This window comes from Gymnogyps californianus, chromosome 23 (genome assembly GCF_018139145.2).
Source record: "Gymnogyps californianus isolate 813 chromosome 23, ASM1813914v2, whole genome shotgun sequence".
NCBI classification, from domain to species: Eukaryota; Metazoa; Chordata; class Aves; order Accipitriformes; family Cathartidae; genus Gymnogyps; species Gymnogyps californianus.
Genome location: NC_059493.1, coordinates 3,045,279 through 3,071,777, shown reverse-complemented (window position 1 = coordinate 3,071,777; position 26,499 = coordinate 3,045,279). Strand labels below are relative to the sequence as shown.

At 44.5% G+C, this 26,499-nt stretch overlaps 1 protein-coding gene across 1 annotated transcript in view; it reads right to left on the bottom strand.

Annotated features, from left to right (window-relative positions):
* Nucleotides 1–26,499, bottom strand: part of DUSP26 (dual specificity phosphatase 26) — a 73,908-nt gene that overhangs the window by 11,556 nt on the left and 35,853 nt on the right. The window contains exons 3-4 of the mRNA XM_050910355.1: nucleotides 17,157–17,229; nucleotides 10,743–10,936 (exon numbers count right to left, since the gene is read on the bottom strand). The gene's annotated coding sequence lies outside the window, so the exon portion shown is untranslated. The remainder of the gene's footprint in view (nucleotides 1–10,742; nucleotides 10,937–17,156; nucleotides 17,230–26,499) is intronic.

Genomic DNA, 26,499 nt, shown 5'->3' with positions numbered 1-26,499 from the left:
CTCCCCATCCTTCCTGTAGGCCCCTTTAGGTACTGGCAGGCTGCTATAAGGTCTCCCCGGAGCCTTCTCTTCTCCAGGCTGAACAACCCCAGCTCTCTCGGCCTGTCTTCATAGGGGAGGTGTTCCAGCCCTCTGATGATCTTCATGGCCTCCTCTGGACTCCACATGTGAACTCATATCTGCATACGAACCTTTAGCTCATTATGAAATGAAACATGTCAGCAGGGGGGAAAAAATTACACTGGGTCAACCAAAAATGAACAATTTAAGTTAACAAACTGCAACAAAATGTTTCGCCATTTCTAAATTGTTCATTTTCTTAGAACAAATGGAACCACATTGGCTCTCCCCAGTAGATAGAAATTCTGATTTTCATTGCATGCACTCAAGATTATGTGGGCCTGATTCGCTTCAGCTGATTAGACCCCAAACTGATGTTTCAAATTAGATTGTCAGGAATAGTCCTCCTTTTGAAAATTTGGCTGCTTGATTTCATAGTATGGGAAAGCATAGTGTTTCTTGCTTATCCCCAGGAAAGCTCTCACTTGATTGATTTATTCCAATAAAAAGCTAAAAATTCCCAGTTCCATCAAAGGCAGTTATAAAACTCTCGACATCTTAAAGACAGGATTTTACCAGTACACTTAGCTGTGCCTCAGGGTTGTTGGGTTTTTTCTTTTTTTCTTTTTTTTTCTTTTTTTGAGAAACAGCTCTGTCAATGACTTGAAGGGTTACATTAGAAACCATTACATTTCGCTGCTGGCTCTTAATGGTAACATGACTTGTACCTCCAGCTTGGCTTTCCATCTGCTACCAGCAGACACAGTAACGTTACAGTCAACATGGAAAGTACTCATGTTCCAAGGAGAGGATAGTAATAATGAAAGAAGGAAAACATATTAGAGCTGATGATTTAGCCTGAGAAAGGGCAGATCATACCATCTGATATGCCCTATAGCATGGCTACGAAAAGAATAACCTTTCCTCTGCAGGAATGCTTGGTGCAATGGGAAGAGGGACCAATTTTCCACCTCTGTTTTTTGCACGAATGTTAATTTTAGCAAAAGAAGCAAAGGTCATGAAGGACAAAAGATTGGGAGGTGGTAAAAAACAAACCTTCTCCTCCCTCCCCAAAGGCCTGACAGTCTGAGCTGCTTTGCCTAATGGAAACAGGCAGCAAAGAACATTTTGGCTTTAATAATTCTAATTATTCCACAGTATTGTGAAATAAATTAGAAATCCAAATGAAATCAGTGTCCCATGGCACTAGGAAATATACAGTCACAGAATGCAGGTATCTAAATCTATCCTGAGTTCTGTCTTGCATAGACAAGATAGAAAATAATAGAAAATATGCTTAGAAACAGGAGAGAAAATTAAAGCACACACTTCTGCACAGTGACTGCTGCAAAGTCATGCAGGAAGCTGAAGCAAAACCAGCCCTGAACCTAAGCCTCCTGCACAGCACTCCCATGCCATAGCTTTCTTTTTCCTAACTTTTCTGTAACCGATGAGGATGTTTCCCCCTCTGCCTTTCTCCTGAGTGATATGCAGCTGTGATTCCTTGACCTGGAAATTACAGCAGCTATCAGTCCCTCAGGAATGGAGCGCCTTCAAAGCTGGGAAATGCCAGGGGATCGGACACTTAACAGGCTGTGAAATCCACGAAGATTTGATGCAGCCCCAGGGGTGTCTGTGGGGCTTCCTTGGAGACACTGCCCCATGGGAAGGATCTGACTGTAAGCAGGGAAGAAACTCGCTTTTATTTACAGTAAGGGAGCAGAAAATCCCTAGCCCTTATCATAAAGCCCAGCTTTAACCCTGGGCACAGCATTCAAAGATCCAGCAGTCTTTAACAGTTGTTCATGAAGCAGGTGAGCAGGAAGACAATTCATACAGCCACATATGAGAGCTAAGGACCAAAAATAGACTTTCTCACAGAGGCAGCTATTTATCAGTATCCTCATCCATCACGCTGAAGGATGAAAGGCCAAATAAATGACCCTGCTACTGGCCGCTATTATTCCAGCCCTGCACAGAGGAAGGCAAATGCCTTGAAAGAACTTGGCTGAGCCTGGGAGGCCAGGGCCTGCCTTGCGTAAAGCACTGGGACTAATGGGCTATGACAGCAGGTAAAAAAGCGCCTCCAGGTGAGGCCATCCTGGTGAGGGGAGTCACTACTGTGCAGTAGCTCTTGGCTGATTTATGCTGCCCAGAGGTCGAAGGTGGAATGAAGCTCCTCCTCCAACTCCACAACGTGTTTCTCACCAACAACAGTGCTAACCTGGCCTCAATGGGCTGTTATCTCCCTACACAGACCTGGGAGAGCTGGTGCTTGAGCAAAAGCCATTCCTCTCTATTTTTCTCAGTGGAATAACAATGCAGAATTAGTGGCATCTGTTTGACCATGGTCATCCCTGTTCTGCCAAGGGGTACTTTTACCTACCGCCATCCAGCCCTCCTTTCACAGCCAGTCCTGGAGCTATGGCAGAAATCCAAAGAGCAGCCATCAATGCAGGACCTGCCTTTATCTTCTCCATGCACCTGACAGGCATTCACGGCAATATCCTCACCGCTGAGGTTGATGGTGCTTTAGCACGGGAGGATGAGCCACCTCCAGCAGGTGTTCAAACGAGTGCCCATGGGAAAGAAGGATAACAGCAAGTGCTGCTATCCCCATCATTAAAATACAGAGAGCGCGACATGGAGACACTCAAGGAAAAATCCACAAAAATCATTTGCAAGGTCCTAAGTCTTACCAGATGACTCACAAAGGGAAACTATCTCACTCCTGAGTCACTGCCTGAAGGACCTCTGCTCTGTTAAATCGCCTTTCCTGCATATGCACAAATAGCTGCCCAGAGCTGTGTTGATTGCACTCTGTTAGATGGTCCCTGTGTGCTTTGGGCAGTACCAGTCAAGCATTGCAAAGTCCATCTATCTTCATGTTTCTTGCTTTCAGTGATTTACAATGTCACATGGAAGCTTGAGGCAGAGCAGGAAATGGAAGCAGATTTCCCAGTGTGACCCCCTTCTTTGAATCCCTCCTCACCTCACCAGTGGGCTTATACAAACTCACAGGGATAAAGCTCAGTCTGTATGACACTGCTTGTATGGCACTGCATGCCTAACGGAGAACCAGAGCAGTATCAAAAGGCTTGGCTGTATTTGTATCACAATTGGCTCTTGTATTTGCAGGATCACATTCTTGAGCTATGTGATACACATGTACAGTGGGAGATAGTGCCTGCCCCAAAGAATTTGCATATAAGTAGCCAAGGGAGAATAGAAAGGAAACATTCCTGTTTTACAGGTAGGGAACTGAGGCAGGAAGAGATTAACTGATTTGCACCATTCATGTAAGAAATTTGACTCAATTCAGGAAGAAAGCAAGCTCTCCTAAGCCAAAGCGCTTACCTACCATGACATCCTTGTCAGTCACCCGGACCCCTGACTGCAAGCATCTGCCATGGCAGCACAGGCCAGCACTGCAGTGGCATCCTCTGCTCTCTCTAACACAGAGTTTAAGATCTGCAGCTCTGCATCTTGCAGTCCCTTTCTTGGCTTTACTGCCGTCATACACTGACAGATACTTTATGAGCCTGGGGACACAACTCCTTCTGTTCACTTCAAAATCACTTTGCTGAGCAAACGGAGGCAAGGGGTGAGCAGAGCCGGTGCATCTCCCAGGCAAGGCTGGGCTCTTTTGCGTTGAATCTTTTGTTCTTTTCCCTCGCTGCTTCTGCTGGCTTTGGCGATCTTTCTTCATAAGTTTCCCAAAAGTGACAAGGGCAATTTATTATGTGCGCACAAGGCCTTGGGAATCTCCTGGAGACATATCATTCCTGCTATTATCCTCCTCACATGAGGAGCCGTTGTTCTTGTCAAGCTTGCTCGCTTCCTCCCTTGCAAAGAGAAGAAAGGATGCTGGGGATTTTTCATTAATCATTTTTACGCCGAGAGCTGCAGCTCCCGTCTGCATTCTGATCACTTCTGATCTCTGCCACCATTTTTCATGGTAGCACTTATGAGGATTGTTTTATGCTGCTGGTTCGAGATGCGTTAATGACCAACCATTCAGTGTCCAGAGCAAAGCCTTAAATTTAATGTACACTCCAGTGGGGAAAATCTATTACAGCTATACATCTTCTTTCTTGCTATTCTTCTTCAAGGAAGGTGCCAGTTGCAAAGAGTGGGGGGAGTGAGGGGGAAAGGCTGGCAGGAGGAGTTTGGTTTATGGTGAAAAGGAGGGAGAAGTAAGCAGAGGTTTCTGCACTTGAGCTAGGGCTTGGAGCTGTCGTGGCTGAAAATTGGAAGATCCAGTCAAGGAACGGCCAAGTGGGAAGGGAGAATACTGCCAAAACGTAATGATTTCAACTGATGGGAGCTCAGCGTGTCCTAATTTCTGGTCCATGAGGTAAAGCTGCTCCTGACAGTGTGCCAGGGTCTCTCAGGCTTATCTCTGACAGACTGCTTTTCTTGTGCGTTGGGACAGTACCAAGCGCAGAGCACTTCTATCACAGTCACGGCCTCTTCACACAGATCTCTCAATGTAACAGAGCCAGTCTGCAAGGTTACACAAGGCTGAGGCTGAATTAGCTTGGTCCTGCTCAGGCTTTGATTTCTTCACTTCCCTGGGCATTCCCAGTTTCTAAAAACTGCACTTATGAGTCTGATAGGTGATTATTAATAATGACAAAAACGCCTAACTTCTTCTGTCACCTGAGCTCCAAGTCCTTTAGAAAGGCAGTAGGACCAAGCAGCATTCTCCCATTTCCTCTCCAGAGGATGGTGAAAATGTGCTGTATCTAAAAATAACACTAAAACCGGACCTTGAATAAGTCCCTTCCCTTCACTGTGCCTCTGGACTCCTCCCAGCTACTGTCCATCTTGTGTGCTAATTTTGTGCTGGCTCTCTCTGCTGCAGAACATCAGAGCCTGATCCTGGCATCTGGGATCAATGCCCCTTCCTTAATGTGCATGTACTGGCACCTCTGTCCATGCAGAATTAATCTCAAACGTAATCTTGCCTTTTTACACAAGGGTCAGGAACTGGCTCCTACTGTGTGTGTGGGTGACTGAATACACACTGCATTGTAATTCAGACCCTTTGACATCTCATTTTAATACAAAAAGCATAAAACATAGGAGCAAGAGATTGGAAAAGACCTTCTGGACCATGAAGTTCAGCTCTTTGAGATACAATCTCATTCATACCCTCCTGAATTTTCTCTTAAAACTGTTAGGCTTCCTCTCCCGCTGCCCTTAGTCCAGGACCAGTCTTTCCAATGCGTAGAAATCTCTCTAATTTCCAGCGTAAGTTTACTCACAGTGAGGTTACTTTTATACTAAGAGTGTCCTTTAGCTTAAATAGCAACTTCAATACTAACATTAACAATAATAGTAGTTAATTACGAGCCTAGAGGGGCTGTTGCTGGGACCAGAAATAACCCTGGTAAGCTCAATGTATTCAACCTGCAGGATAGTAATAAATAACATCTCAGGTTTATCAGCAATAAAATGGCTTGTCCCAGTCAGAGAGTCCAGGAGGAAGGAGAGATGCTGCAATGAGTGGAAAGTGGTGAGGCAGGCTCCTAGGGCACTGCTCAATGCGGGTGCGGTTGGACAAAGAAAAACGCAAGGAGGAAAGAAAAGAAACCTTATTGCTCTGTGTGGAGCAATTTACAGGCAGCTGCTTGGTCCCCGGGGACCAGGCGGAGAGGGGGAGAGAGAAAGACATTCTTGCTGCCTTTCAGGCTGGACCTACATCAAACTCGTTAATGTCAATAGGAGGGAAATTGAACTGAGCTTTGTTGTAACCCTAATGAATCCTTTGCCGGTTACAGTAAATTTATTCTTTTGATTTCCCTTTCTCCCCCCATCTTGTTTCATGTGGGCTTTTTTTTTTCCCCTTTTATTTAATGTTCCTTTTCTGGCAGCTTCTTCTTTTTATTTCTCTCCAATTTAAAACACAGTTAAAAAGCTGTGGTTGATTCCAATTAAATACCCCCTTTGGGATTACTAAAACACACACACTCACACACACACACAAAGACCCCCTCTTTGATTGTTTCCACGGCAACGTATTTAAATATCTCATTCACAGTGTCCAAGTGAAGAGCTGAAGGATTTGGAGAAGCTCTTTCTTTTTGCTCCCTCACCTCCCTCCTCCCCCAAATTACTCATGCTGTAGCTGTAACTGGTGTGATACACATACTGCACCCGCCAAGCTTTGGTTAGAATGCAGAATATATCTGGAATATGTCTACATATCCTGGAATTCCAGAGGAGGAGAATTAAGCCCATAATATATGTCTTACAATAATGCAGAGCTATTGTGATTACTTAGGAATGGTAGGAATGATAGGAAAGTATCATGTCAGCAACAAGACAGGTCAAATATTGCCATTCACTAAAACAGTATATCTACAAAGTAACTCCACTGGGAATCGTAGGGCTGTGTTGGCAGGGAGGTGGTTAAGAAAGAAGTGGAAAGGGGCTGATCTCGGATGATGCAGTAAACAAGGAACAATGACAAACTATAGACGAAGAAACTAATCTTTTGAGATCTGTCTTTCCCCATCGCAGATGCAGGACCCAGTTTCCCACTGACTCCTCTTCCATTGTAACACAGATCTGTATATGTGAGCTTTCTGTGGGGTTATTTCTGAGACATTCTGGTAGGACCAAGCAGCTTCCCCAGGGAAAATAAGGTCTCAATTTGGCAAGATGTAGTCAAGACGCCTTTATGAAAGGCGGGGTAAGGAACACAGCCTGCCTCTTCCCTCGTTGGTGGGCAAAGCAAGCTCCAAGTCCTGATTCTGCCCTCGCTTCCCTTGCGTGTGCCAGACTCCCACTAAAACCAGTGAGAATCTAAAGGAGACAACTGGGCCTTCAAACGTAGATTTGGGGAGAGAAAGGAAGTTTCCCCCTCCTTTTCAGCAGAGAGGTCTTAGAGTTGAATGCAGACCCTTACTGAGAATAGTAACCCAGTCACTGGAAAGGCTCAGTCTGTGAAATTCCTGTGCTGAGCTTTCCAGCACAGTCTTAGCAGTCGCTGGAAGAGCTGATTCAGAAATGTCCATTAGTGCCAGAAGTTCACTCTTTCTCTGCCCACAAAGTTACTTCAGAACACAAAACTACAGTAACTTTTCTGCCTGAAATTTTTCCAGTGTCTTGTCACATATTTCTGTAGGAAGTGCTTGCATTTTCCTTTCCTCTGTTGGCTCAGCAATCTGCTCTGTGTGTGCACACAGCTTGCTCTGTCCTCCTCCTCCAGTGCAAATATCCCAAGGACTGCAATTTGTACACAGGGCTAAGCCGGGACCTCAATGTTCATTCCCCACAAAGAAGTTCACCTGTGAGTGGTCTCTGCCAGCTTCTTTCACAAGGTCTTGGAGAGGCTGGACAGACTGCAGCTGGTATGGTTTTAGCTGTTCACAGCTCTCAGCTTCTTCAGGATGGGAAGGAAAGCTCAGACCTCTCTGCGGCTGTGACCAGAGCCATGTACTCCTGAGGTGGCTGCAGTCACATGTGAGTTTGTGCGGCGGCATATTGATGTGCCTAATAACGTGTGTCTATGTTAGTACATGTATCTGGTGGCACTTACATATACAGAGGGTCACGGGGACACATCTGCTCCAGCTCCAGCACTGCTAGGTGAAGAGAGAGGTTAACACCGTATCTTACAGGCAGCCAAGTGTGTTCCTAGCTGTGACTTGCACATGTCACAGATCCACGCACACGTGTGTAGTGCTGGATCTGCAGTTTGCCTATGGACCTGGGCACAAGCAATCTATAAACCCCTTTAAACACAGACGTGAGCAGCCTGGGAGGAAACTGCAGCACCTGCTGTGCCCTTGACATTTCCCCCTTCCTTCTCCACTGAAGAAGCTGACTCCAGTGTGAACTGGTTGCTTTGCAGCTGTTAAATATTAGTTCTGCTTTAACAAAGGTGGTATTTTATCATTAAGTGTTCTGTCTCCAAGGAGGGAAAAAGCCCAAAAGCAAAAGTGCACGAGTCAAATCATCACTGCAGTAATGAGTGGAGGACTCCTACAAGGCACTCATTTTACCTGCTGTTCTTTGTGTTCCCTCACTTCTTCACTGCAAGAAACACGGCTTCTGGCTGAGCTTTCCACACCCACACAATTGGCCAAATTTAAGGTATGAAAATTTGTAACGCAGAGAGGCAGGTTTATGTGTGGCCAATATGATTCCTGCTTGCTTTTGAGTGTTTCACATACAAGACATGGCCTCTGTCTGTCTGTCGCTTATAAACTGTTTTTCTTTTGGAAACAAATAGTGGATGTAAACATGTAGTTTTCTTTTCAGAGGGAAAATATCTGACCTCTTTGGTTTGGTCATGCAGACTGGCATTCTTTGCAGCTCCAGGCCTGTGTTTCTTAATCTGTGAGGTTACAAAACAGCATGGGCTCTGGGGCTGTCTCCAAAGAGCACGGAAGGGAATAATGAACTTAGCGGATGTGTGGTCTGCTTTTTAAAAGAGCTCAGTATCCAACATGAGCTCAAGTGACCTGGTCTCATACTTTCATTCCTTAATGAAAGCAAAACAGCTCTGGAACTCTTTCCCTCCTGGGCTCCTTCCAAATCCCACTGAAGTCAATGCATCAGAGCCCAGGACTCCTCCCAGCCGCTGCTGATTTAACACAGAGTCCATCTGCAGTTTTCATTTTTCCTTGTTCTTCTTGTCCTGGAAGCTTTGAGGCAAGAACAACTTTCAAGCAGATCTGGAAAGACTCCTTAGAGATTAGGGCTTTGCAAACCTCCTGATTAATTTTGGAGGGGGTGTAGTAATGTTGACTAGTTTTGCTATTTTATCGTGGGTCTCAGCTCTGATTTTTTCTTACAATTTTAGCGGCTGAATCATGGCAAGAACATCACAATTTCCATTTTTCTTAAAAAAGGAGAGGGGGAATGACAAAAGCTTGAAAACATGAAGTAAGAGCAACATGCAGAATCAGAAATTAGAAGATGAAGCTGCCACATGTATTATAGCACTGTTAAACTTGTGACTTTTTAAAAAGAGATCAAAATATTTCTGGATAATACTCATAATTTCTCAATGCTTGGTAGAGACCATAGAGACTTGTGAAATAGTTCACATTTGTAAATATTTTATTCCTATGACTAAACCCCATGTGATTCAAGCACACATTGCTCCATGTTCTAATACAAGGACTGAATAATAAATGACCATGTTGGAAACTACCTGGCCAGAAAACAGAACAAAACAACTTCAGTGTGCATTATCTGACTATGAGAAGTGAGATGCCGGTGGGAGAGAAAAGGAAGACTGGTGGTTCATCACAGATCTACTCAGGGAACTCTGCAAAGACAGGCATTTCGTGCAACTTTCCCTTTTGCCTGTTTTATTCCATTGCTGGGCTGTCATTTCAGCAAAATCTTTAACAAACGAAAACCCTCTGTGGAGTCAATAGTAATTATAGGAATTTATCACAATTGCCAATCAAGGTGTGTTGGAAAGACTCATCTTTCTTGTTTAAATTAGCTTTCACTGCACACAGACCACAAGTTGTCTTCAGGAGATCAATTCCAGGAAAATTACAGCTTTCATGGTGTTACATGACCTCACCAGCCATCTTGCAGCTTAACTCCTCTCCTCAGATACTTGGGTGGCCTCATACAGCTGTTTTCTGGAGTAGAAGGGGACTATAGCCCTCAACGCAAAGCTTGAAATAATTCTCTATGCTTCTGAATGCAGTGAGGCTATCAAACAAAATGCAGGCTCCCCTTGGCCAGTTTTGTAAATGAACGTGAGAAGAGAAGGCCCTGGCCACATTTACACCTTGGTCTGGTTTGCTGCTGCAAACCATGCTGGCACGAATTCTGCCTTTGGCTGTGCTGATACAGCTAGCATTTTAAATGGAGATAAAACTGACACACCTCAAGGCAAAATTCAACCGTGCACGTAGATGCAAATGCTTCCTCCTAGACGATTAATGCACATTTCTAAGGACTTTAATCTCTGCTGATAATGCTGCCACGAGGAAGATCCTCAGCTGATATATATCAGCTGGAGATCTGACTCTGTAGGAGAGCGAAGGTAAGCAATTCAAACCAATAAAGGGTTGATGATTTCATTCTGCTCTTAAGAGTCTATATTCCTGCCTCATCCAGAGTTATTCTGCCACCCACATATTCCTATTCCTAGGTTTTGGCCAAGTACAAATGTCAGGGACTATATGAACCACAGACTGATACACTTGAGAAATTAAATTAGATCATAAAACTGCCCAGGGATTGCTGACTCCTTCCCTTGACCTAGCTGTGCATTTGGAAACAATTTATTGCTCAAGTTTTACATCTGAACATGCCCCTTTGTCTGAAGAAGAACCCTGGCTTGTGCAGACGTGCAGCGAGACTGGGACCACCTGCAGGGTAACATTAGAAGAAACCAACAGGGCCACATCAAACTGTTCCCTGATTCTGTCTTACATTTTCATCTCAGATGAGTATCTGTTGCAATCAACAGGAATCTTTCCACTGACTTCACCGGCTTTCAATAAGATCTGCTGTATTTAAAGGATTTTAAGTATCTAACTGCCATTGGTTTCAATGGCTGTTAGGCACCTAAATGAATTTTAAAATTAATTCTAGGCTTCAGTGATTTTTACATTGGCATAGCCTGTTAACTTTCAGTAGGGCTACTCCTGTTATACATTGCTGTGGGTAAGCTATGGAGAGTCGTTACAGTTTACCTGTAAGGCCTCGGTCAGCTCTCGGACAGCTTATCCTGCGGTCTAACACACCAGTGGGGGTGATGCCATCATCCCCGGGCACGGCTGCTTCTTTGCCTTCTCCTGTTTGCTGCTGCTGCTGCCAGCACCGCTCCTGCACCATCCTCGTGCTCCCATGTTTACTGATTGGCTCCTGTCTGATTCTGACACCTATCCTGGAAAGGGAGTGATTAATTAACAGGGCTCATCGTTTTACAGGAGCTACATAAGCAAATACCTTTCCCTGCATCTTTGAGTTTTCAGAGTGCAGTTTATCCTTCCAAGGCACCTAAGTGACAGCTGCTTAAAAATCATACGGATGCCTGGCAGCTCAAACAGGAGACTGCACTGTGTCGACTATTGTGTTAACAGAAGTAAATGCACTTAACAATTTACCTTTCCCTGGCACAATATGGAGCCTGTCATTTGTGGGGGAGTGGTGGAGCTGTGAACACACTGGGGTGTTATGAAAAAAATAACTTGGGCTCCAGCCCTGCTGACAAGAGTTGCTCAAGGGAAAAAAAAAAAAAGGAAAGCAGTTGATATTTAATGGCTTAAGGATCAGGGAAGACACAGGGTGAAAAATAAAATGGAGTTTATGGAATAATCGCTCCTATGCCTGCTTGTCTGTTCCAGAGGATGAGCCACATCAGCTCTCATAAACTGTCACAACTGATGGAGTGATTTAAAATTGCAGTGGAGCAGTACAAAAGGAATTTAAAGAGCTGTGAATAATTACTGTTGTGGGTGGCTGCGGGCTGTGCAAGCAGTGACTTGCAGATGAGACAAGCTCTGCACTGCTGCTAGCACTGTAGCTACCAGTGAGGTTTCCTGTTCTCCCATCTGGAAGGGCAACTGCAGACAGTGACAGTCCTGAAGAAAATCTTAACAGGGACTGCGTGCAGCACGCACAGAAATAACATTCCTTTTACTTACTCCCACGCAAACTGGGAGTCACTCCACCGAGCCAGTGCATTTGTGCTTTTGTATAAATCTGGCATCAATTTTGCACAGATGTGGTGATGTTATGGGTAAAAATGAGATGTTGGAGGTCTTTGTCTGGTTCCTGGCCGTACACCTAAAACACTAAATGAGGCACTGAGAGGTAAACCACCAACTATGACGCCTAAGTTCAAGACAGCAGTGAGGGATGCACATCACATACTATTTAGGGGTGTAATATCAAGTAGTAACATTGTCTCCTAGAGATGATTTATGCAAGAATTGCAACTACTTCCCTCCATTGACTGCAGGGGTAGTTCCATTAGTGGTGTCTCTCTCAAATCTTTATATAATCTGGGTGCTGTTCCCCATTAAATCCCAGTACGTATTGAAGCCTTGATAAGATACTGAATTTCAGCACAGCACCATTCAGTTCTACTCTGATGCTTATGGGCAGTCATCAATGCATTGCCCTGTTAGCGGGATGTCAGACCTGAAGCATTCTCCAGAACTGTCCTCCTATGCAATCCTGCAGTCTGTTTGCCCCCTCAGCTTTTAAGCCCATAAGCTCGTACCTCACACATTTTTCACTATGTATGTATGAGACCTCATACTGTAAGTCTTGTTCTCAGCCGGGGCCTGTAAACACAGTCATACTATAAATACTACCACAAATCTTGATGGTTTCTTCAAAGCCATATATGTACAGAGCATCCACAGGTCCGGAGCACAAAATTATGGGCTCTGTTGGGCGAGTTGTTTCTCAGTTAATGAGGTATAAAGCAAACAAGTACTTTAAAAGGGGTCTGATAGTTAAAGGAGCTTCACAGCAGCAAACATCTGGAGGAACACTGTGACTTGATTATCTGCAACACTTCCTTGAGCCCACTTTGGTCCACAAACGAACCCCTCAAGCCCCACCTCCTCCCAAAGTCTGTACTCCCTGTCTCCAACCTGTAAGCTGGTATCTCCTCCTAATTAAAGTCAGCAGACCTGTAATGTCCACTTTCTAAACAATTTCCAGTTCAGTGGTGTGGAGATGGGGACAGACACATAATACATCACTGGAGACGAGGAGGACTCCGCATTTCAAGTGGGGAGGAGAGTATCCAAGGGATGTGAAATTAAAAAGCCAGAACAGAAGAGGCTATCATTTAAATTCACCAGTTTCAATTTTGCGAGGTGCTTCTTAGCTGCTGCTAAATATGCTGAGAGGGGCTGAGAGACAAATGGGTCAAGCTTAGCCTTTGTCAGCACTCTTGCATCTCTAAATCTCCAGGATCCTTCCATTGCTGTAATTGTTTACCGGGTTCCCAGACTTAGGGAGGCATTTCCTGCATTAAAAATAGTACCTCTCATCTTCCTCCAGATAGTCTTTTTCTTTGGTCAATAGCCACTGAGGAAGAAAGTTTTCCCTGCAGACAGATTACATTTCCTCACCCTAAAATATCTACAAATGAACAGAAAGGAGGGTAAGAAGAGGATGCTTTATGGAGGCTGCTGGGCACACCATGGTCTGATCCTCTCCACCTCTCGGCCCACGCTGAGGAAAGGCACCGCAGAGAAGAGACGCAGTGACAGATCTGGTCTTGTCCTCAGCAGCTGCAAGACTTGGTCCACACTCAGCATCCGCACAGCCGAACAGCAGGCACCGGGCACTGATGTAGCCCAAGGGCGTTTATGCAGTGTACAGGCAGGCAGCATTTGCGGTGAAATATTCAAGTGGTCTTGGCACTTGCCAAAGCCATGCGGTGAGCTGGTGCAGAACAGAGGAGAGACCACCGCGCTCACTAGTCTCTTCAGCTCTAGAAAATCTGACTCCAGGCCAGGGCTAAGGCACAGGAGCCATTGCCCTCTCTGTAAAATGGGCTCCAGGGCCGTGTACGGGAGCTGTCTGGATGCAGCTGCCACATTTGTGCCTACGGTCTGTGCACTGGGTTATTAGAGTTACTTTGAAAAAGTCATCAGCTGCCTATTGCTGATCACAGAGTATGAGAAGTTATTGGTTACGTATCACCGCCTGCTGTCTCTCCGAAGATTGCTGATTACTCTGATATGACACACGTAGGCTATGGCTGTGCGGGTGCCATGACAAACCCAACACCCTCACAGCTCCATCAGGAGGGGGAGGCACTGCTGCTATTTGGTCCAAAAAGCCCTTTGCTCGCTTCTGAGAAAAACACACAGCAGAAGAAACACTGGTGTCATTGTAATATAAAGCAGTCAGGGCTCTGTCCAACCAGTAATAAACTTTGGTAGAAGTGCAGTGGCTGTGAAAAATAGATATAGTGAAGACTGCTGGGGTAGGGAGAAATCTTGAAGTTGCGGGAGAAAAAACAGCATGAGATTCGAGGCTGTAAGACCATAGAGATCAGTGTCCCCTGAAGCCAGTGGATTGGATGCTAGGATTTACCCCTCATTGAGTACCCAGACTCTCAGATTGGGGCAACGCAGGGGAAAACTTAACCCTTGAATTTTTAAGTTAGTACAGGGATAAAATAGCAAACCAAAGCACACTCCTTAACTACTGCTGTTATCCAAATGTGATTCCTCCATCTTTCAAGTACTAAAAAGGTCTCCAGGTGTAGAAGAGCTCAAATAAAAGTTGTTCCACTCCCCCAAGCATCTGCTTCATGTCCTGGCTTTCTCGGCTTGCTTTAAATGGCTATCTCCCGCACTTTGTTAATTACGTGATTACAGCATCCATTGACAATGAGAAAATTAAAACTCCATGCTGCCTTTCAGACAACACTTTATTACTCTGCAAAAGAGGCTGAATGCAATTTAGCAAAGCGCTGTGCTGAACAACCGGAATTGTTCTCTTCCACAGGCTTCCTCCTCCACTCCCACTGTTTCCCCAGAGACAGCAGTGTTTGCAGAGGCTTAATAAAGCAGGAAAGAGAGCAGGTGTGAAAGGAAACATCAATTACCATTAGCCCTGACAATCCTGGACGATCCCACCCATGGAGAAGGAGCAATGGCAGTCAATTCTGTATTTCTTTCTATGCAGATAATTAAGTGCTTTGCTTTTCTTGTAAGGGCGAAGCTGGTTAGGACTTTGGGATGGAGGGAAGGTAGGGATTACTGCTAGCAATATCTGTGCTACCATTGTGACTGTAGGCCTGGACTGAGTTCAGACTTCCACAGACAACCCCTCTCCTGAAGATTTTGCAATCTACACACGAGAGCACTAATAGTTCTGTCTGTACAACTCTCATTGGAGATGAGGAATTATCGGTCAGATACTCATAGGTGCAAAGGAGCAGGCCTTTTACAATGCTGAATGCTAAAACCTTGAGAAGAGTTGAACGCCTAAACAGCTTCTGATTATGGACCAGGTTCTCCTGACTCCAAGATCTCCTGCGATCCTGGGGCAGGGCAGAAGTGGCACTGGGTTCTTTGGTGATCTGGCCACAATGCAGAGGCTGAGTGTTTTTCAAAGTCCGGCCCGAAAGGAGTTGCCCAGAGCCTCAGCGGCAGTCTTCAGTACCGTTTCCTCATTATCATCCTCTTCCCCTGACTTGGACATTTGCTTGCAGCAAATTTCACAGGTCCTCCAACAGCTAATGGGAGGTATTTATTTCCATTCCTTTGGTGCTTCAATTTTAAGTATAGCAATAATTCAATGTATCTCATTTTGGGGGAATGAAAGATTACCCTTATTTTCAGCTCATCTTTTGGTGTTTTATTTCTCTCTCTCCCTTTTTTATTGAGCTCTGAACATTAATAATCAGCCCTCATTAATTCAGTTAATTCTTCAAATCCTCATATTCTTCATGCCCAGCACTATAAAGCCAAAGAGGAGACTAATGAAAGCTGAAGAGATGGTTAGAGTTATTAAAAATCAATTTTTTTATTTGGTAACCCTGGGAGTGTTAATATTCTCATCTCACATCTTCACAGCATCATTCCTCCCAGAGGAATTCTAAGCTTTGTGGATTTGCAAGATGCAGGAGGGCCTCTTCCAAGTTTCTGGCAACCCTTTAGTTTTAAGGTGTTACGGTCACATGTAAGTCATGATGTTACAGGGCCTTCTCTTGGGGGCTGCTGACCTCTCTGGAGCGCAGGAAGGGGAAAAAGAGCTCTGCAGTCCAGAAGACTATTGTGCATTGCTGTCTGTCCTCCCTACAGGTGTTTTCACTGCGGTCAGCACAGGGGACGTCAGGAAGAGACTGCTGTGCGGGAGGGAATCCACCTCCCACAGTCCTGGCAGGCAGGAGGGCTGCAATTAACACATTGGCTCTGGCACGGCAGAGGAGCAGCCTGGGTTCCTGCCTTTCATTTGAGGAGATTAGTGATAATGGAAAATGCAGAACATTAAACAGTGGAGTGATTACATTGCAGAGGAGGACTGGCAAATAGATTTGTCCCAATGCAAGGGTGTGAAAAAGGGGTCACAAAGCTGAGTTTACTTCAAGCTTAAGAAGTAAGAGAGAGATGTTTTTCAGGTTTTGCAACAATTCATTCCTGTCTTGGTTTTGATCCGACTTCACTCCCTCAGTGTGCCTTTCCTTTTGGCAGCATTTTTAATTCATTAATACATTTGCATGCCCTTTGGTCACCTGTCCTAATGACTTATCCTTCCTATTTCCTTTACTTGGGTGAGTCCAAGTGTCTCCTGCCAAATCCTGCACATTAAAACATGGTTCTCAGTGTGAGAAAGGGGAGGAAAACCAGCAAAGAGCAGAGACTCCCAGTTGCCTTTGTAGGGCATGACAGGGGAGAGGACAGAGCTGGCTTAGGAGCGAGGGAGAAAAAAAGGGATCTGAAAAGCTGGCCAAGAATATCAGCTCTCCAGCTGGTGATCTGAATGGGGTCTGCAGAGGTACGCAGTCTGCGTGATCTCATACTTGTTATTATCATCGTGTCTGAGACTAGGCACCATGGCAACCAATGCATTTTCATTCCCTCGTCTTTAGGATGATGCTCCTTTAGTTCCTGAGTCCCTTCTCTGCTGAATGGGTGACAATCCCTTTACCAAAGGTAGAGAAACATCCTTTTGCCAGCACCTTCCTTCCCCTAACACACAGCTGAGAATAGACCTGGAAAAACACCCTCTTGGAGGGGGTGATCCGTCAGCTTTTAGTCCCACTTCTATGGGACAACAGATTTTGTGGGTATGGGATGGCCGTGACATTCAGCCCTGTTCCTTCCAGCGCATCTTTGATGCCTCCCATGTCAGATTTCACCTACTGGAGTGACTCTCAAGGGGATTTCTATTGTGTATGCTGGCTAGGTTCCTGCGGGATTCACTTTTAAATCTCCTTTTCAAACAGATAATTAAAATGTAATGGTGTTTACATTACAGATGGAGCTGAGAGAAAAATAATAATAGTAATAATAATCATAATAAACACCACTTTGCTACTCAGGGGAGTTTGTCAAATGGCTCTTGGAGAGGCTTGGCACACTTTAATGAGTTTAAAGAAGAGGATTTACACTGAGCAAACTTACTCAATTGTTCACACGCGACTGGTGAGGTGAAGAAGTGTTCAGAAGCATGCAACCGGAGCAGCCAGCACTGAGTCTGCAGCAGGACAAAATAAAAAAAAAAAAGGAAAGGGTATTAAAATCCCATAACTTTTACGGCAGTGGATATGTAGAATGGAATTGCAGCTCTGCAGAGTCCAGAAGCTATTCTAAATTAATGGCTTGGCTTTTCCAGTCCATTCAAACAAGCTCATTTCATGCAAGATAAATTACAGGACCTTGCCACCCTCACTCCCTGAAGAGAGCTTTTTATAATTCACGATGTGTGTATAAGGGAATGGACGGTTGGGTTTTCTGACAGATATCCTGTGGCACAATGACCTGCTCTGGAGGCTGCAATATTTGATTCACCCAACACCAGCTGGAACAAGAAGTAGCTGTCTAAGCAAAAAGAGGGAAAGAAGCTTCATTTGGTAGTAGAGTCTAGTAGAGGAGAGGTGGCTTGAGGACTGGTCTGATCTTAATCCCATTGCAAAAGAAATAAAGACAGCCCTAACCTAACAAAGATGAGAAATCCAGTAGCTGTAACCCTGAGATTCCTTTTCTCCCCATTTTCTAGTGGTAAAATTGGCTCAATCAACCTAAACAGCCCATTATTAGAGCGAAAAGCTTGACTCCCTGCTTTTCTTTCTTCGGAAAGGCTTGAGAGGCAATAGCAAATATCCAGTGGACTTTGCCTCTAAGCACACTCCTGTTCCCCTTCTGCCAACACCATCTCTGTCGCTCCTGTGCTATGTTTTTGTCACCCATTTGGGCCACTTAATTACATTCTCTTTTCTTTTGGAAACAGCTGACGTAATTATTTTCATGATTAACACTCTTGTGCAGCTAATTGTAATTATACCTTATAATCACAGTTGTGATCGTCAATTACTCATCTTTGCTTCATTTGAATGTTTTTCTTTATCTGAGTTTCTGGAAGTTGTCTTGACTGAATACACATGCACAACAAACTAGCCCAACTTTCCAAACTTCTCTGTTTTTCTCCAGAGGGATTAATTTGAGGCCATAATAATGAATAAAAGCCAGATCATTGGTTAGTGTAAATCAATGCAGCTTCACTTGTGTCAACACAGCAATGGTGATTTACAGCAGTTGTGATGTCGGATATTTTACTAAGAAACTGGTATCATCTAAGAAAATATATCTGCCTTAGAGCCACTTTGTGATACAGTTTCCATGTATCGAGCAATGCATATTTTTTCTTTTTATATCTATATCCTCTTATATATTTTGGAGAACCAAGAAAAATCAAACCATCCTGTATACTCACTAGGTTGTATATTATGCAGCATTTTGAAAGGCATTTCATTCTACACCTTGAAAATACACAGGGGACTGATTCTCCTCTTGCTCATGCCAATTTTTATGTGGTGTAGCTGTCAATTTGAATCAAGCGGCTCCTGGTTTACACCCTAGCGAGTGCAAACAGCATTGGACATTGGATGAATATATCGGTTTTACAGGGAGGATACTAGAATAAATTCTAATCCAAGCCACAAACAGGAAGCTCAGTAGTCAAAGCCACATACTTACGACTTACAGAACAATATGATTTTCAGCTCAAAACCTGGTCAGGGTTCTGCTAGGCTTGCTCTAAACCATGGACAGGTGATAATAGATTTATTAATTGTAGTGGGTGCCCAGGAGCTTAGATTCGAGACTTAATGGACCTGAACTACGCCGGGTGCTGCGGAAATACAAAATGGCATAATGTGAAAGCCTGATGGAAAACTGTCAGTGTGGTTTCCTTGCTCCATCCTTATCTGCCCTCTTTGGGCAAGTGCTTTAATTCTGTGCACTGGGTTGCAGGCTGGGCCTTCCCAACCAGAGCATGTGCCGCTTTAAAAATCATTCCCCATTCCCAAAGAATTGGATGAATGAATAAAGAGGTGAACTCCCAACCTGGAGATTACTGCTGCATTAATAAAGCAACTGTGAACGAATTGTCTCAGCTGCCTGAGCCAACTAGGATTATTAAACCAGGTCCCTGATTTAATTAGAGTGCTTAAAACTCATGCTAGAAACAAAAATGCAGCTCTCAGCTAGAACTCGAGCTTTGTGCGGGAAGGGTCACTGCAAAGGTCACCTCTTCCCACAGTATATTCATGATTATTGAATCAAATGCTAAGGTGGAACTGGAGGGCTCCACTGAGAGGGGGCAGGGAGGGAGAGCTGTTGTCCCTGCGCTACAGCTCTGAGCACTGCCTGAGGCCAGCAGACAATACAGGTTATTTCTGCCTGCCCAGCAACTTGTGTGAAACGGCCTGAAAGAACAGCATCTACATCGGATTAAAAAAAAATCCACATGCACCAGAACTGCCAGCCTTGTTACAATGCAAACAGAGCAACCCAGGACAGGATGGCGTGACTTAAATCTTCCCCAAGCCCAGAGAGCCTCCCTGCAAGGCGGCCTGGGACACACTGACAGGGTGACACGTTAGCAGAAGCTGTGTGGCTCGTATGAAATTACTGCGCTGTGCTTCCTTGCATCAGCAGAAGTTTGTGACACCCTGAACTGGCAATATAGTTTCTCACCAGTGCCAGTTCAATTAGATGCCCCCAGCCTGACTAGCAGAAAATGGACCTAAAGTAACGCCTTGTGACTGACTAAGCATTACACACTATTTATTCTTTAACTCTTAGTCTGGATTTGAACTGTGACTACAGGAAAAAGCCACCACTGCCCATGACTGTAGCTGCGAGCTGATAGGAAGCTTTTTTCCTTCTGAAGAAAATCAATTTTCAGACTTCAAAGGCTCCATACCTCAGCTGCTTTTTCCTGGCCCAAGACTGCTGCATGTTTTTCAACTGACTAAAACTATCAGCATGACTGGGAGTTACTACAGCATCTGAAAACTGCCATAAATTATACTTCTGCCCTTTCTGCCAGTCTAGCCAGCGTTAGTACCCCAACTGCATCCTCTGTAACACACCAGGTCTGAGATTGGAGCTTAAACTCCCTTTAATAATGGCAAACACTGAAAAGAAAGCAAAGGCAAATTAAGCTTCAGAAAAGAAAAGTTAAATGATTCTATTGTTATCTGAGTAGTTTCCAAATGGACCCATCAAAGTTTGGAGCATTATTTTAATTGATAGCTACAGATTAACAATATGATAAATACAGAGATTAGAAAACACCCGTTACACTCAGCTGAGGCTGTAGGAAATTTTCAGCCTCAGCGAAGTGTTCCATTTTGCAGTTTTAATTAAGTGCAGCCTCGTGAACTGAACTATTCCAGATAGTGCCTGAGCCTGTGCATACCAGATCACCCAAAGTTTCCTGGATACACTTTTAACTGCTTGGAACCAGCTTCTGACCTTAGGGACTAGAGCTGGACACTAATTATACTGGGTGAGATTCATCGTTATGCAGAGAACTAGCATGCAAATGATGGATTTAAAGGAGTATCTACAGGGTCAGCTACAGGCAGATGTGAGTCAGCTCCAGTCCAAAAGAGGTGGACCAGTTTTAGAGCAATGCTGAGCCCAGGGTAATATGCCCAGCCTCTCAGGAGAGTTTGCTAGCCTGGTGCTGGCACTGCACTAATACCTCTATACGGCTTCCACTTCAGGCCTGGCTCACATTCAGCTGGCCCTGAGCGTGGGCAAAGCACGCCTACAGCTGTAGACACAACCTGATAGCTCTGCACCATGCAGAGATTTGTTGTTGTTTCCCCACACAGGTTTAGGTTTCACCAGTTGCACACTCTTCCTATGCTGGCAGTGCTCTAAAAACAGGTATCTCACACTAAGGAGCCGGGTATCACCAGGCTCCGAAGTTCGGGAGTTTGATGTTGTCCCACACAGAGAAGAAAAATTAATTTAAAGCAGGCTGATAACAGCACAGCCTGGGGGGGCTCACGCAACCCTGCACAGTGGTATAACATGGCCTGTTACTGCTCTCATTAGTAACAAAGTCCTGCTTTGTCATGCTCCAACCTGAGCGACTGGGGCTGGACCGGCACGCTGTGTTGCATCCCGGGCCTGGAGGTCTTCCAGGCTGCGCCTCGTTAGAGCAGGGAGGCTGCCCTGGGCCAGGCAGCCTTACCTTCACCCTCTGCGATCCGAGCAGTTTCTGTCTTTGACAGCTGTATTATAATAAACATCTCTGCAGCACAGCAAGCTCATTTCACAAACTGACTCTAATAACTATACACAAAATGGCCTGTTCATTGAGGCCAAGGGTTCCATTTACTCCTGAAACGTTGCTTGGAAGAGGAAATGGTACATTTAATTAAGCATCATGTTATGCTAGGCATGAAGGATTAAGCAGCAGGGCAATTTCAGGAGACTTGACATGATGGTGCCAGGAACAGTGCTGGTAGCTGTTTGAGTTAGATGGGATTCTGGCTCCCTGGAAGGGAAGTGTTTGTAGCTTTCTGCAAGGCGTTTCCTCTGGTCTCTCCAATACTGTTTGGTCTTGGGACTTATGAGAGTTTTTCCCAGTTTGCCACTGACTTCATATATGACATTCTTAATATATGCAGTCATGCCCCTCCATGTGTCCCCACCTCCATCTGTATAATAAGGAAAAAGGTAAATGCTCTGAGTTCTAGGAATAAAATATCCTCTTCACTTTCTAACCTTTCAGCTACTGAAGCTAAGAAAATAAACTACAACTCTTTTGCTGGTTACAAGGTGGGAGTACATAATTGTAAATACTTCTGATACAGAGTGATCTGAGAGGAAAATCAGGCCTGATGCATGCTAATGCAGGACCCATTGCAATTCACAGGCTGGATTAGGCCACCATCTGGACTATGGCTCTGTCAGTCTCTAACCGCCTTCAACACTGAACGTTTTAAAGAGAAGACACAGCCCAGTGTGTATATATGCTATGATACAATAGCTAAATCTTGTGATCTTCCTGCTTGACAGCAATGAAAAATGGAAACAAGTGGGGGTGCTTGCCTTATCATCTCTGCACTCAGGGTTGTCTGCACAGAAGTTCTCATTCGCAGAGAGGTGATTATTAAACTGATACAGTCGGCTCCTCCTCACTCCAAGCTGCCTCTGCTCCTAAGCTAGGTCTGGCTCTGAATTGCTCATGAGAGGAATTTGTCTTGTGACTATGAGAGGAGTCTATGGAGACGTGCTTTGAACCCAGACATTTTAGAGAGTAAGGTGATGGAAATATCCCCCTATATAGCAGTATTTCCTTGTATCCATTCAACTTCTAAGGTTGATGGTCAGGCAGAGGACATAACTGCAGTTAAGAAAGAATGAAATACAAGAACTTCACAGGAAAAGCTCTAGGGAACAAGGGGGAGCAGGGAAGGAGGGTTGAGATATATAGTTATAGCTGACATAATGAAGAGAGAAATGCAACTTGGAGCTGACAGGGAGGGAACAAATAGGAAGAGCTCCCACAACAGAAGAGAATTGCAGATTTGGTTATTGCAGTCGTATTTGCCCATTTACTACCACAGAAGGTACAAACCTCTGCCTTTCACTGTAAATGAAGATGGACACGGCTGTGTGCTGGCAGGCAGTCTCGTACAGAGGGCATTCCTGCACACTAATGTACTCCAAGGAGCCCTGAGTTTGCACTTAATTGGAGGAAAATACACCAATTCACACATCCTGTTGTGGCTCCAGGTCACCCTGACAAAGCCAGCAGCTGGTGCTCTGGGACTGGGCTGATAGTATATTATACCTGCCACTCTTCATTTGTTAGGATGGCAAGAGTTTTGCATTAACACAGTAACACATGACACTGTATTTAGGAGAAGACAGAGGAGATGCAGCGTGTGGTTGTAATGCATCTTTTGGTATGCATTAAGGGGATTCATCTTATCATCACTGTTCAGCAAAGTTTTTAACCATGCCCTTAACTTCAAATAGCAAATAAAAATAGAGCGATCAACAGGAGTCCTTTGCGTATTTATTCACATGGTCACAGATCTTTTTTATGGAACATCGTTTAAAGCACTGTCATACCAATAAAATGCCTAAAAAACTACCTAGAGACCAAGCGACAATGCATTTGCATTTCCTACCTGCCTGTGTTACTGATTCTTTGAGACATTTTGCACAGCGTGTACATTAGGTGTGCAGGTGACAAACAGCACAGGTGGGATCATGTGTACAGAGTATGTGCACCTTGAGAACTGACATTCATGTTCCTACACTCCTTCTCCCCAGGCTCCCTCTGCACCAGTGATGCTTCTTTGATCACACTAAAATCAGAAGCATCTTCCAAAAATTCAGGTTGTATTAAGAGTCTTATCCTTAATCCCTCAATTTGAGTGTATTGATAAGAAAATACCAATTAAGATTCATATTCCCATGCTGGACCTGTAGCCAGAGACTAAGGAGATTATGCGATCATTCTAATTTCACACTCAAGAATGTTAAATAGTTACAACTTTATCTCATTCAAACAGCAATGGCCCATGAGCTCCAGGGTCCTTTTGGCCTATTTGTTACTACTACTGCAGATGTCCCCTGACCTTCAATAAAAACAACCTGGGTGGCCTCTCTGTACCTTCAAAAGAAAGATTTCTGCAAGAGAAACAGTGGTAGCATGCATTAGCAGCCTGACTATACCAGTATCAAAGTGCTTCACCTGAGTCCTCAAGACAGATCCAAGCATGGATGACAATATTAACGAACAGCTGCCAGCACAGAAAGTATACCTCTGCTGCCTGATTGCATGCGAAAAGAATATAAGCTGATACTTGCTAAGGTAGCAGGAGACAAAGAAGGGTTTTCATACACCTGAATCTACCAGGCACACCTAAAATCAGGCAGGAGCAATAGGACATATTTGCAAGAGAGATTTCCAAATGATGTGAAGGGCTTGCAGCTGTAGGATTTTCTCAAGTTTGCTACCAATTTATGTAAAGTGAAATGACAAATGGGGCTTAGGGGAAGTTTTATTACCAGTCATCCTTAACAGCCTGGGAAAACAGGGATTGAACAAGGAAATCCTGCAAAGCCTGATCATTTTCCCTTGCAAAATCAAGGTAAATCTGGTGGGGATTTGGAAAGTCAAACAGACTAGCTCAGAAACTCACAATCCTGCTGATACTGGCTGGGCAGAGGATGAGATGAGCCTTGTGCTGTTGATTGGTTTAGTGCATCTATATTAGGCACCTAAAAGCTGGATGTAAAGGTAACCAATGCAACAACACTATCTTGTTCCTGTTGCTCTGACATCTTCCATCCCTCTTCATTTTTTCATGTACCCATTAGCCTCCGGGCCCGCATAAGATCTGAAGAGACACCCTTCTTCAGTATGGCACTCCCACTGAAGCCATTAAGCCTCAGCATGAATGCCCAGAACTGCTGCAGAGAGCTCGTTTCTGGATGGAGGCCTCGGGCTGCAAGCTGCTCGGGCTGCAGCTGCCTCCCGCCGCCTGTGTGTGCAGCACCCAGTAGAATCAGGCTCCCAGGCTCACTTGGCACTAATGTAATATGAAAAGTAGTCATAAAAAATAACAGCTCCAGGCTCTACAGATGTGGGAAAACTGACTCCAGCTTTAGTTATTGCAAGGCATTATTTTTACAGGAACAAAAAAGCAGAGGGTGTTTTGCGAACAAGCAAGCAGACACATTCACTGGCTGCAGAACCTTGCAGCCTGGATAGTTTAAGCCCAAGCTTTCACTTGGCACTAGAAGGGAATGAAGTAACCTTTTCCATTTAATTTCTGAAAACTCCAAACTAATTATCTTTTCATTCTTCTTCCATCCTTTCACTGCCAAGGGAAAGAAATCAGGACAGGACTCCTGGGCTTTCTAGATCTTGCAATATTTATCACCTGAAACCTTGTTCCCAACAGGAACAGTCAGCACTGAATCTTTTGTGCTTAGATGAAACCAGTCAGGGAGACTGGGACAGGCACTGGGAGCATCATTCTGCAGACAGCCCTGAAGGGAACAAGACCGTTCCATTCGTGCAGAGACGAATCACTTACTGAATGTCAGGGGTTTTTTTTGGTTGAGCTTTTTTTGAGTAAGGACCCAGAAGAGGGAGACAACAGCAGGAGAAAGATGGAAGAAAAGAAGAAACGACAAGAAAAAGCGTGAAAAAAAAAAGAATAAGGGAAAGATTAAAAAAAAAAAAGCAGTACAGGGGGATTAGGATTCAGGCCAGCACTGTCTGCAGACTTCCAAACCATATGATATATCTAAGAAAAAGGCAGACAGCACATCTGAGTGAAAATTACAGGTGGCTGAATTAATTAGCTCCAAATCCCAACACCCCCAAACATCAGGCACTGGGATTAAGGACTCAAAGCTAGTTTGCTGTTGAATCCCAAACCTCAGATATTATTTGGATTCAAATTGGAAGTGTTGCAGATGGGTTCGTTTAGGGAAGGAGAGAGCTGTCTTTTCCCATTCTCCCTTCAGCTGAAGCAGAAAGGCACTTTTCTCTTTCCTTCATAACATGATATTAAAATCACTGCAGCCTTCCCTACCCCTGTCTGTGCTTGGTTCCCATTGATCTTAACAAGCTTCCAGTTCTCTTCAAATATCCCGGTGCTGCAAGATGGGCAGGCAGAGATTCACTTCAAGGCAATGGGAGATTTGCCTCTTTTTATCCTCTGTGCTTGTGGGACACTACGTGAAAGGAATTTACTGTCCTTAAATGCTGAAAAAGTCCTATTGTGTGACTAAACAAAGGGACCCAATGACAAATGGCATCTGATTTTACCCTGAAACACTAAAAAATTGCCAGCTTCCCTTGATTTTGAGGCAAAGCCCCTAAAAGCTCACCAATAATCACGTGTAGCCAGATTCAGAGAGGTTAATCAAAATAGTTGATAGGCATCAGAACTACATTCATTTCCCGGTGCCACCATCTACTCCCTGCGACAAGTCATTTGATCCATCTGTGATTCAGCTCTTCCTGTAAAATGGGAATAATCCTGGTTTAGCTAGTGGCAGCATTGGTAGAATAAAGCATTCATGCTGGTGAGATGTGTAGACATTATCCTCATCTAAGTGGGGGGAGAATCTGTATAGGTTGAAAAGTTCATGAATCTTGCAAAGAACATAACCTGTATCTCCTGCTAAATCAGGTGAGTATCATATCATTTGCCAGGACCACCTTCTGCAGGGCTAATTGTCTGCTGGCAAAGGAGGTACAGAAGCATAACTGGCAGTGCACTTGCTTCATCTGGATGGTGCCAAACAAGCTGGTAAGTTCATCACAGCCTGTGTACAGCATCCAGAAGTAGTACACAGGGAGACAATTAGTGTTCATGTGGCTTTCGTACTGGATGCGATCAGAGGCCTGGAAGATATTTGTGTTTATTACAGCATTGGTACCCAGTCAGGACTGAAAACACAGTCATCG